Genomic DNA, 12,500 nt, shown 5'->3' on the forward strand with positions numbered 1-12,500 from the left:
TAAAACAAGTAAAAGATAAAAGATAGCTGCACGTTTAGAATTTCCAATAAGTTTAATGGACGGTGAAATCATTTACTGACGCTGGTGTGCAAACTGCTGTAGAAGAGATTAAGTATTAAAGAGCCTGTAGGATTCCCCTTGCTGTATTCCATCTTTTGAAGCTGCATAGTCAAAGAGCCACGTCGATCACCTTCAGGCATAATTATATCTAAACTTTAAGGGTTTTGATTGAGTTTCTATTTGTAAACTTTGATATTGGTGAACTGGAGAGTAATTATTTAAATCGGGAATGTAACTTTTCTGCTTTTTAAATTTTATTTATGTCATAGAGCGGCAGGTGATGCTTTAAAAATTCCTTATCGATAAAGCAGAAGCAAATTTTGTTTCGAAATTTATGTGGAAGTAATATTCATACACACATGTTAAAAGTAGTTGATAGGTGTCGTGCATGAAACTTGGAGTCACGTTTGCGTCTGCCGATTAAAAACCTTAGCCAAACGTACGAGCAGGCACACACAAACGTACGAGCACGCACACACACACACACAAACGTACGAGCAGGCACACACACACACACACACACACACACAAACGTACGAGCACTCATACACATGCACACACACGAGCGCGCACACACACACACACACATTCTCTCTCACACACGTACGAATATTCTCTCTCTCTCTCTCACACACACGTACGAACACACACACACACACTCACACGAACACACAGACGAACACACACGTACGAATACACACGTACGAACACACACGTACGAACACACACACACACACGTACGAACACACACACACACGTACGAACACACACACACAAACGTACGAGCACACGCTCACACACGTACGAACACTCACTCACTCACTCGCACATTCACTCACTCACTCACTCACGCACTCAGTCACTCACGCACGCACTCACTCACTCACTCACTCACTCACTCAGACAAGCACTCACACACGCACGTGCGCACTCACACATACACACACGAGTACACGTACGAACACATACACATTTGAGTACACGTGTACGAACACACACACACACACACTCCCGCGCGTACACACGTTCGAACACACCAGCACACATACAACCACGATTCATAACACAAACACCTGCACACACACACACCCATCCACACTCATCTGCTTAAGTCTATCTACAACTCTTTATATTCGTATATATGTGCATATGAGAGAACGAGAAAGAAGGTATGTATTTGAATATGTATGTAACCACACACACACACACACACACACACACACACACACACACACATCCATATATATGACGTAATAGACAAAATGCAGGAAACTGTTTTCCCTCTTCAACATTTTCGCTACTAAGATAATTTTCAGAAGACGTTAGACTTTTAAAAACATTTCTATGAATCATATCAGATAAAAATATAGCAAAATAAAGAAGAACTGCAATGTAATGAGGCCATTAAGCTGTGATTGTATAGAAAAATAGTGAATAAAATTACAGAGAACATCTCTTCTAACAACTATCTATTGATTCTTACTCTATAATCTTGATTGTAGGATATGATGGTAGTCAGGCGATGATTGCAGTAAATATATACATCATAATAACTACCATAAATATGTTTGTGAGAGGTGTGTTGTTGCCTGTGGAGTAACTAGTAGCGCCCTAAAATGGCGGCGGATGCGTTAGAGATGGATGTTTGAGGGGAATGATTTTGTTGTTATTCGAAGTGGTGATCGCGGTGGTGAGGGTTGATTTCTATGCTGTAAATGGTGGTTGTAATGGTGGTGGTTGTTGTTGTTAGTAATGATGGGGGTTAAGAATGTATTGTTAAATGTGGAGATATGCATGCATCGTTGATGATGATGGTTGTGATGATGTTGATGCTGATGTATCTAGTGATACCGATGGTGGTGGTGGTGGTGGTGGTGGTGGCCAATGTTGTTTGGAAATTATGCCATTAGCAGATATAGTTACGTTATTGTTGATTGGAATGATGGTAGTAATGATGTTGATGAAGGTGGTGAGGACGGTGGTGATGATGGAATGATAATGATGGTGGTGGCGATAATGTTGATGGCGGCGGCAGTGGTGGTGACGAGGAGGAAGATGTTAATAGCGGCAATGATGTTGCTGGTGGCCACAATGGTGGTAGTGGTGATGTAGATAGTGTTGCAGTGCTCGCAGTGATGGTGGTAGTTTTGATGTTTGGAGTTGAGATCTTTTTATGAAAGTAGTTTAGAGTGGAACTGGAAAAACCACATCAAACAAACACTCATGAAAATAACTATTTAGCGCTGGGACAGGTTCTGTTTCTGCAAAGCATATTTCATGAAATGGCTTCTACAGACGAGGCGGCAATAATTAATTGGGTTGCTACCTCGCAAGCACAACGCCACATTTCGTTGGTTATAGTTTCGAACGAATTAACATCGGAAACGGTGTAAATGAACAAAAAAATTGATCTAGACTTGAACTCTTCAAGGTAAAAATACATCCAGAGAAATCAGTTGCATGGCAAAAAGACCACTAACACGGGAGATTTAAATGTAGGGTTTAGATACATATGTGAAAATGGAACCCGTTCTGACAAATATGGTCGGAGGGATAATACCACAAATTGTTTAATAAATAGGTTGTGTGTGTGTGTGTGTGTGTGTGTGTGTGTGTGTGTGTGTGTGTGTCTGTGTGACAATAACTATTTTATGCTGTGTCTCAACGTGTAGCTTGTAGTTCAGCTCAGGCTGAAGAGTTGAATAATCACCGAAACAGGCGGTTCTACATGACAAATTGTAAATATCCCATATTTTCCACATGTATATTTTAGTTCTGTTCTTCCCATTTATTTAATGTAAAAAAGGGTAAAGAGTAAACTCTCTTTCGGTCTTGAATGGCCATGGGATTGCACCTAGAAAGTTCCCCTCCGAGCCACAAGTCCGGGCAAGGTTGTTTATGGAAGACCAGCAGTCGTCCATGCATATCAGCCTCCCCTCTTCCCGCCTTCGATGTTACCCAAGGCAAAGGCCAATACAGCTTGGCACCAATGACGTCACAACTCATTTCTACAGCTGAGCGAACGTTATTTCTACAACATGAAATAGTCTTGCTCAAGAACACAACAGCCGGTTCGGGAATCGAACTCACTACTTCATGATTGTGAGCTCGACGCTCTCACCACTGAGCCATAAATTCATAGAACTGACTACTTATTGAGATGGAATAGCTCTCAGGGATTAGATATCTCACTTAGATCCATTCGCATCTGTTTACAATATATATATATATATATATATATATATATATATATATATATATATATATATATATATAATTAGTAGCATTTAACCGTCTTAACTTATATCTCATTCGCAATAGTTCTCTGAAAGCATGTTCACTAATTTCAATGGTAGTTATTTTTCGGTGATCTGTTAGGCAACCGCTTTGTTTCATTAGCCATTCCTGGACGAGACATACACAAACCGCTCGTGATGTCAACAAGTTGTTTTGTGACAAAAACGAGTAACTATTTTTAGTTCCACAATGGCTTTAGTTTAGTGAAACAATTAGATGGTAAATGTATTTTGTATACGTGCATATTTTTGTTCAGTATTTTCGTTTGTTTAATCGGTATTAAGTCGATTATATGTTGACTGGGTGTAAACATTGTGACAAAATATTCCACTCAGATAAATTAAAATTATACTGCTTTGGCTTATCTCTCTTCGCGTGTATTTAAGTACACCTCAGGCTTTATAGAGTACTGTAAAGATAGTCAGAGTACTCGGGTTAAGGACATTTAATGTATGCTACGTCACTTACACAATATGTTAATATATGCTTAGGAGTGGCTGTGTGGTGAGTATCTTGCTTACGAACCACATGGTTCCGGGTTCAGTCCCACTGCGTGGTACTTTGGACAAGTGTCTTCTACTATAGCATCGGGCCGACCAAAGCCTTGTGAGTGGATTTGGTAGACGGAAACTGAAAGAAGCCCGTCGTATATATATATGTGTGTGTGTGTGTGTGTGTGTGTGTGTGTGTGTGTGTGTGTGTGTGTGTTTGTGTGTGTGTGTGTCCAACATCGCTTGACAACCGATGCTGGTGTACTTACGTCCCCGTAACATTAGTGGTTCGGCAAAAGAGACCGATAGAATAAGTACTAGGCTAACAAAGAATAAACCCTGGGGGTCGATTTGCTCGAGTAAAGGCGTTTCTCCAGCATGGACACAGTCAAATGACTGAAATGAGTAGAAGAGAGTAAAGAGTCTATGAAGCAGGGAGGATTTCGCAGAGGAACAAATCCATTTTCCATTGTTTGTCTTTACTGGAACAAAATTATGACAAAATGTAAATATTCAGCTTCCTCCAAGAATTACACAACTCAAATGGAATAATAAGACGGTGGTTATGCAATCAAAGCTATATTTAATGCGGGAAACATTGAAAGATTAATGTCGGATAAACTGAGAGAGATATTTGCTTCTGTTCATTTCAGCGTATTTAGCGGATATTTTGCCTTGCTTTAATTTGCCAAACTGCTTGCTAATCGCTAAATAATATACAGAAATGTACATTTGCTGGCATCAATTCAGTTTTGGGTAATCAAACCTCTACAAAACAAGTTCACGCCAACGCATTCTGAGAAGGGTGTTGTAAACAAAAATATACTTATTAGCGGATATGCAGAAAATATCAACGTTTCCAGAACGAGAAACGAAAGTAATTCTAGCCCATGCTCATAGAATATCTGGAATTTGAAGGATAACGGAATTAACTATAATCGCAGTATCTTATGTTAAAGATATAAAAATAGCTATTGTACATACCGAGGAGTACAAAACAAAATGCATTCATTTTAGATGCCCAACAAAAGACAAGTGTTTATGTTGAAGTGAAGGCATGAGAACAAATCACTCTTAAAGGATTCTTTCCAAATGCAAGCGGGCTCAAGTACCATTTATAGTGGGGATTGATATAGTGTTATTTTTATGATAGTTACATCTTTGCTTTATGGAGGTTAACGTGTAGCAATACAGCATCTAAGTTACACTTTTCTGATTAACAAAAGTGGTTTTCGGATGAAGAGCAAAATTAAGAAGGGCAAATCAATTGTTTGTCTGAAAAATGTATGAAAAAGGTATCTCGAGAAGCGTTGGTGTGAAGCTCTAGCTTGGAGTTTTATTATCACTCGATTAGTTAATTCGTAAATTAATTATTTAATTGGTTTTTGAAGATAACGTCATTGGATGTGACAAAAGAATTTGCCAAACCAATTAATTATTGAATTTACTAATTAATAGAGCAATTATCTAATTCATTGATAGTAAAAATTTAGTGTATGTATGTATTGGTAGCATGACACTCCCAAAGGACATATATATATATATATATATATATATATATATATGCATACTTACATACAAATACACGGACATATGTATACATGCATACACACACACACACACACACACACACACACACACACACACACACATACACAAGAAGCGCATTAAAAAATGAGAAAATAACGGCATAAGCATAAGTTTGTGGCTGCATGCTAAGAAGTTTGCTTCTCAACCACATGGTTCTGGGTTCAGTCTCACTGCGTGCGAACTTGAGATTTCGTGGACGGAAACTGAAAGAAGCCCGATGTGTGTGTTTCAGTCTCTCAGTCTTTTGATTGTGGCCGTGCTGGAGCACCGCCTTTAGTCGAGCAAATCGACCCCCAGGACTTATTCTTTGGAAGCCTAGTACTTATTCTATCGGTCTCTTTTTTCCGAAGCGCTAAGTTACGGGGACATAAACACACCAGCGTCGGTTGTCAAGCGATGTTGGGGGGACAAACACAGACATAAACACGCACACATACATATACATATATACGACGGGCTTCTTTCAGTTTCCGTCTACCAAATCCACTCACAAGGCTTTGGTCGGCCTGAGGCTATAGTAGAAGACACTTGCCCAAGATGCCACCCAGTGGGACTGAACCCGGGACCATGTGGTTGGTAAGCAAGCTACTTACCACACAGCCACTCCTACGCCTGTGTGTATCATTGTCTGTGTTTGTCCCCCACCACCACTTGACAATCGGTACTGGTGCGTTTACATCTCTGTAAATTAGCGGTTCGTCAAAACAGACCTATAAAATTAGCATAAGGCTCTAAAAAAAGTTCTGCAAAGCGATGATCCAGCATGGCCTCAGTCTAACGACTGAAATAAGATAAAAGCTACGCACGCGATAAAGGTGAATTGACAGTCATAGTTTGTTTTACAATGCTTTGCTTTACTGTATTTATTTCGATTCCGTGATCGCTATTTTACCCTCGTTCTGGCCTAACGACCCTCCATATTTGTTTTCGTTCGGTTTCCTTCAATTTTCGTTTCCTTGTCACTTCCAATCCGTAGCCCCACAGGTTCAGTTGCTTGGTTCTTGTCACTTGTAGTATTACTGGACTTACCTCTGTCTCAGCTAAAATTGCAGCTATAAGCCACATTTCTTATATCTCGAGAGGCACCCTGCTAATCCTGACTCTCGTAAACACGCTTGCCGAGATATGTTGGCAGAAGCACCCATTCTTCCGATCAAAGTAGTGTCGTGGAGTGCTTTTTAGCCTCCTCTATGGCTGCAAAACGCACTTCTACTGTTCGTACCTTCTTCCTCTAGTGAAGAAGGTTACGTTGTTCACTATTTCTAGGAGACAGTTCTCAGTTGCCTCCTCACTTGCTATTTCTTTTTTTTTTGTGTGTGTGTGTTTCAAAGGAAATAAAAATTGAAGATAAAAATATTTCTGCAGCAGATTTGTAAGCCTCCATATTTGAGGTGTATATAACTTGGTGTACATGCGTCCTAGGTAAGATGGGATAATGGTTTCATATATAGTGGACTCCGATCGGCAATAAAAACAAGGAATACGGAGAAAAATATGGGGACATGAGGAAAAAATAGAATTAAATATTTTTTGAAAAATTTCAACGATCAGGTGAGAAATTAAAAAAAAAAACAAAGGTAAAAATCTCTTGTTATATCTGCAGCGTCCAAACCTCCGTGAGAGGGGTGGGGTGAATAAATCTTAGATTAAGTTGCGGTGGGGGTATGGTCTTCTTCCTCCTTTCCTCCTCCTCCTCCTTCCGATTTTCCTTCTTCCCCTTCTATTTCTCTTCTGTCATTTTCTATTCGTCTTCCTCCCCTCCTCCCTTTTATCCCTCCTATCATATGTATCCACCCTATTGATCCTCCCCACACACATATAATATCTTCCCTACTTTTTCATCCTGCATATACACTTTTAACTTTTCCATTTTTTATTTCTTCCCGATATTTTCCTAACAGTCTGAAACACGCACGATGTAATAGCACACCTTTGATGCAAGCTTGAAGACGTGCTTCCCCAATGTCTAAAACCGCAAATATCACGTGACTTTTCCTTTAGAATTTTCGCGTAATCTGGCGTTGCAAATGGAGATGGTACGGAAATATTTGTAACTTATAATGAAAGTTGTTTTAAAGAATTTTCTTTGACTTTTTCTTTTCATTGGATTATTTACTCTTCGCCAGATATATTTTACGGTATAATCGCCGTGAAACTTGGATTTTCTACACCAGAAGTATTCCAGCTTTGGCTTGGATCCCGACAGTGTTGATAGCTCAGTATTCAGGTTGAGTGCTTCCCTGGAAATACCCCAAATTCACACCCAAACTGACCTTAGCCATTTGCTTTATATATATATATATATATATATATATATATATATATATATACAGGCCTATGAGTATTTATAAATAGGCATGTGTTTATATGTGTATACTTATATGCAAATTCACGCACGTACGCACGCGCATTTTTCACTCAGAAACGTATATTTAGGGTTGCACCCCAAAAAAGACTATTAGAAAATTCCTCCATTTCACCGAGTTTAAACTATTCAACCATTCCTTGGTTCTGGTTTAGGCTAATTGCAAGATTATGGGATTGATAAAAAGTTTATAGTAGCAAAACAAATTTCTGTGAGTATATTTGCTGTGGGGTGTTTAAGGCCCGCCACTTCCTTGGGAAATAAAACGAAAGTAGACGTTAATTCTACACCTTCAAAATTAGGAATGTGAAATGGGAGAACTTGAGTGATGAGGAAGGGGTAGAAATCGAGAGAGGGGTGTAAAACGAGTGTGAGTAGTGTGGGAGCTGAGCGATTGGAGTTGAGGTGTGAGGAGCAATCAGTTTGTAGCAAAGGCATGCTCAGTGAAAATGGGGAAGAGGATGGTAGTGTTAGGCTGCATGAAGTCGGAGATACGCAAAGAAGGCGGCAAAGGTGTTGATAGAAGAAAATACAAATGTACAATAGCATAAACGTAATAGCAAAACAGTGAGAAGTGCGGAAGACCTGGCAGTTGGACATAGAATTTGTTTTTTAAAGCAGGGGTTTTCAAACTGTGGTCCGCAGGTACAAGACAGGGGGTCCGTGGACAGCAAATACTTTTTATGGGTAATTTGATTTTATATATGTTTTTTAATCGAAATCTTTTAATTGACAATAAACCTATTTGTTAAATACTGATAAATAAATAAATGTAAAAATATGTTATTTTAAGTAAATATTTATGTATAAATTTCATGAGCGTTTATAAGGGTGTCCCTAAGGTAAAGCCTGAAATATAAAGGGGTCCGCAAGTCAAAAAGTTTGAAAACCTCTGTTTTAAAGGAACTTAATACAGATTTGTTTTATAGAAATTTTAGCCGGCACTGAAGTAACTTTAAGAAGTGATTTAATCGCACTGCAAACACAAGTGGGGCACAGTATTAACTTGTGAGCATCTAATGTATTTGATGGTACATTCTGGATGCATAACGAAATACGGTGTCCCTCAATGTAATCAAACGAATTTGTATTATGTAGGAAGGTTAAAAAATGTCAAGAAACAAAGAATGGTCAAGAAACAAGAATTGTGAAGGCGGCGAGCTGGCAGAAACGTTAGCGGTATTTCGTCTGCCGTTACGTTCTGAGTTCAAATTCCGCCGAGGTTGACTTTGCCTTTCATCCTTTCGGGGTCGATAAATAAAGTACCAGTTACGCACTGGGGTCGATGTAATCGGCTTAATTCCTCTGTCTGTCCTTGTTTGTCCCCTCTATGTTTAGCCCCTTGTGGGCAATAAAGAAATAAGAAACAAAAAAATGGTTGGAATTGCAGAGACAAAACTTATCTAGACACACGTCTAGTGGTGAAATGTTTAATGGTCAGTGATGAGATGAGGAATGGGACAGAGGGTTGAAAGAATAAAGATAGAGCAGTGAACATATCTACAAGAACCGTATGGAAGACTCTGCCCCTTCGCTTTGAGCCCCTCCACTTTGCACCTTGGCTGCTTGCAACGAAATCCATTCTGTTGCAAACGTTCGGATCAGGTATCCAGTTTGAAGATACCTTTATTCTTCCCTCCCTTCTTGGAGGCTTTGAAAAGGATCACGCGGGGAGCTGTCTTCTCTATCTAAAATAAAAATAAAACCGAGACAGACAGACAGGAAACACTTTGCTCTTCTCATGCTGAAAAATATCTAATATGGTTGACAGAAACTATCACCATTGCTTACCGTGAAGCATTACTCTCTTTTGAGACGAAAATCTCCATTTAAGTGACCTGAATAGCTTTAAGTAAGTCTTCACTCGTTCTTCTTTCTGTATAAGATGTGAACACGGAAGAATGCAACTTACTGGCTTAACATTCCCTGCTAGGTTTAAATACAGTTTGGCGGACGCTACTTATATATTTTCTTGACGGATGCTACTTATATATTTTCTTCGGCGTTAAAAAAAATCAGGAAGTTGTGTACTTTGTGATATCCTCCATGAGTATCTTCGATATAAATATATAAAAAAAAAACTTGATTTAAATTAAGAAAAGTAACTAAACTGTACAGCACTTATCTTCAGACATTTTTCACACTGAATCTTTATAAATATTAATTTCTCTTATATTCGAAAATGTCAGATAAACCGGATTGTGTGAATGCAATGGAATGATAAAACGAACACTTAGTTTTCCACAAATATTTTGAACAGTCATCTATAGAAAGTGTTCACAAAGAAAATAAATTATAGAGCATCCGTTTTTATCGCAACAATATTTCCTTAAACGTAGAATAAAATGTTATTTCTAGTATAGCAACAACAATTCTTTTGTGCTATTATAAAATATTAAAAATATTTCTTTTAAACTACATTATTCCAACAAGAAATATATTAAAGAAATAAAAATTTCAAAACCATATTCTGTAAATAGAAAAGCATGTAACATTTTTCTTCAAAGAATTGGTAGTTGTCTGGATTGTTGCTGTTTTAAATAAGGTAGCCGAAAGCAATTTAAATCGAATTTACAGCCGTAAATTTATAAAAATTTAAAGAAGAGACGTCGTTCAGTCAATATGGAGAATTAATGTTAGCGTGACATCGTTAGCGTTCCACTTAGAACTCGCGGCAATCAATGAGTAAATAACAAATGTCTGCTACCCAGATCATGGTATGTCCGAATGTAGGGGTTGTACGTATCGTGTTCGTTCGAATACGTATAAGTGGGTCTATGAAGTCGTAAATACAACAGTGAGGTGAGCACTTTTATATATATGTGCGTATGTGGAACGAGAAAAAGATTGATAAACAGGCATTTATTGTATAGATTTATTTTGGTTATTATTCTTCCGTTTCGTATTTCTATGCTTTTATTTTTCTCTATGTATTCTATTTTTCGAATTTCAAATATTAAATTGCTTCTCTCCCCACCATCTCCCTCATAATCTTCTTCGTATTACATTTATTTAATCTACACACACTCGCACGCATACACACACATCTGTATTTGTGTGAACGAGTGTCTGCTGGCCATATCTATATATCTGTCGACTTGCCAGCCTGTTTGTCTGCTTGTATGTATATGTTCTGATTTCGTTTTCAGGTTTCTCACCAGGAGAGAGAAAGAATCGGTTTTTAACCCAGAATCAAGTTAAATCGAGTTGATGTCTTGTTAAAAGCACCCAGCAAACTCTGTAAAGTGGTTGGTGTTAGGGAGGGTATCCAGCTGTAGAAAGCATGCCAAATCAACGGAACCTAGTGCAGCTCACCAGCTTACCATCCAACCCATTCCAACATGGAAACGGGTGTTAAAGGGTGATGATGGTGTGTGTTTGTATGTGTGTGCGCGCGCGAGTGTTTTGACGTATGACAAGATTCCTCTGTTTATAAGTAAGCATGCATGTCTCCGGAGGTGAATGTTATAGCATATAAGGACGTGTATAGTTTTGCTATATATACATATACACACTCTATACATAGATGCATGCACACACTCGCACGCACGCACACTCGCACGCATGCACACTCGCACGCACGCACACTCGCACGCATGCACACACACTCGCACGCATGCACACACACTCGCACGCATGCACACACACACACTCGCACGCATGCACACACATGCATACACACATACATATGGTTGCATATCTACTTTTATATTTATATACTTATTAGAAGTTATACTTCGGTTCGTTTTACCTATTTTCAGTTACCTTTAATAGTTTGCAATAGTAATTTACTAATTAGCCGTGCCCTTTCTGGTTTTGTGGGGCCCATCCTATGAGGAACAGTGCAAAGGCAGTTAGTCACGTATCCAGATACTCCATTACATCTCAAATTACATCGAGTAGAGTTAACTTCAGACTTCACATTTGTACGCCATTAAAGTTTCCTATTTCTCTCGGTAATGTTTAACATGCAGTTAACATCTGCTAACCAACTGACTTCCACTCTTGTCTACAATTTCTTTTCTCTGTCTTAGATCTTATGTCTCATTTGTAAGGTTTGCATCTTATAAAAGTCTTGACAGGAGCATCATACCTACTAGTATTCTGTCATTTCCTTTCAACGGATTGCACTGTACAGTTTTTGCAACGATACCCTGGTTCAAAATTATACATACCTCAGCTTGTGTCTGTAGTTGGTTCCAACACATACGACTTAACTCGAAAGACAACTTGACACAAATAAAACATTTAAAAAACTTTATTAGTTAATATCTGTTTTAATAAATGGCTTGTACATATTTTAGATGTATTTTATTTAATTTTCCATATTGGTTTAAGTTTCTTTTTTTATTAATTTCTTTGCTTCTAAATATGATTGAGATTGGCGTGGTGAAACTTATTTTTATCAATTAATTCCTATTAAAAAAAAAAACAGACGTTAAGTCATAAAAATCCTAACTCGAAACGACGTAAGCAAATTTTCGGACAGCCACTTATACGTTGTGATGCATGGCTCTGTGGTTAGAGCATCGGGCTCACAATCATGAGTTTGATTCCCAGATCGGGCTGTGCAAGACTCTTTATTCCACGTTGCTCCAGTTCACTCAGCTGTAGAAATGAGTTGCGATGTCACTGATGCCAAGCTGTATCGGCCTTTGCGTTACCCTTGGATAACATCAGCGGTGTAGAGAGGGGAG

The 12,500-nt window shown here is 38.6% G+C and overlaps 1 long non-coding RNA gene across 1 annotated transcript in view; it reads left to right on the forward strand.

The window, feature by feature from the left end:
- The window catches only part of LOC149131396 (uncharacterized), a 19,936-nt gene extending 9,142 nt beyond the window's left edge, over positions 1-10,794 (forward strand). Inside the window, exon 2 of the long non-coding RNA XR_016237929.1 lies at positions 7,340-10,794. This is a non-coding gene — a long non-coding RNA (uncharacterized LOC149131396). The remainder of the gene's footprint in view (positions 1-7,339) is intronic.
- The last annotated feature ends 1,706 nt before the right edge of the window (positions 10,795-12,500 follow it).

This window comes from Octopus bimaculoides, chromosome 22 (genome assembly GCF_046866305.1).
Source record: "Octopus bimaculoides isolate indiv1 chromosome 22, ASM4686630v1, whole genome shotgun sequence".
NCBI classification, from domain to species: domain Eukaryota; kingdom Metazoa; phylum Mollusca; class Cephalopoda; order Octopoda; family Octopodidae; genus Octopus; species Octopus bimaculoides.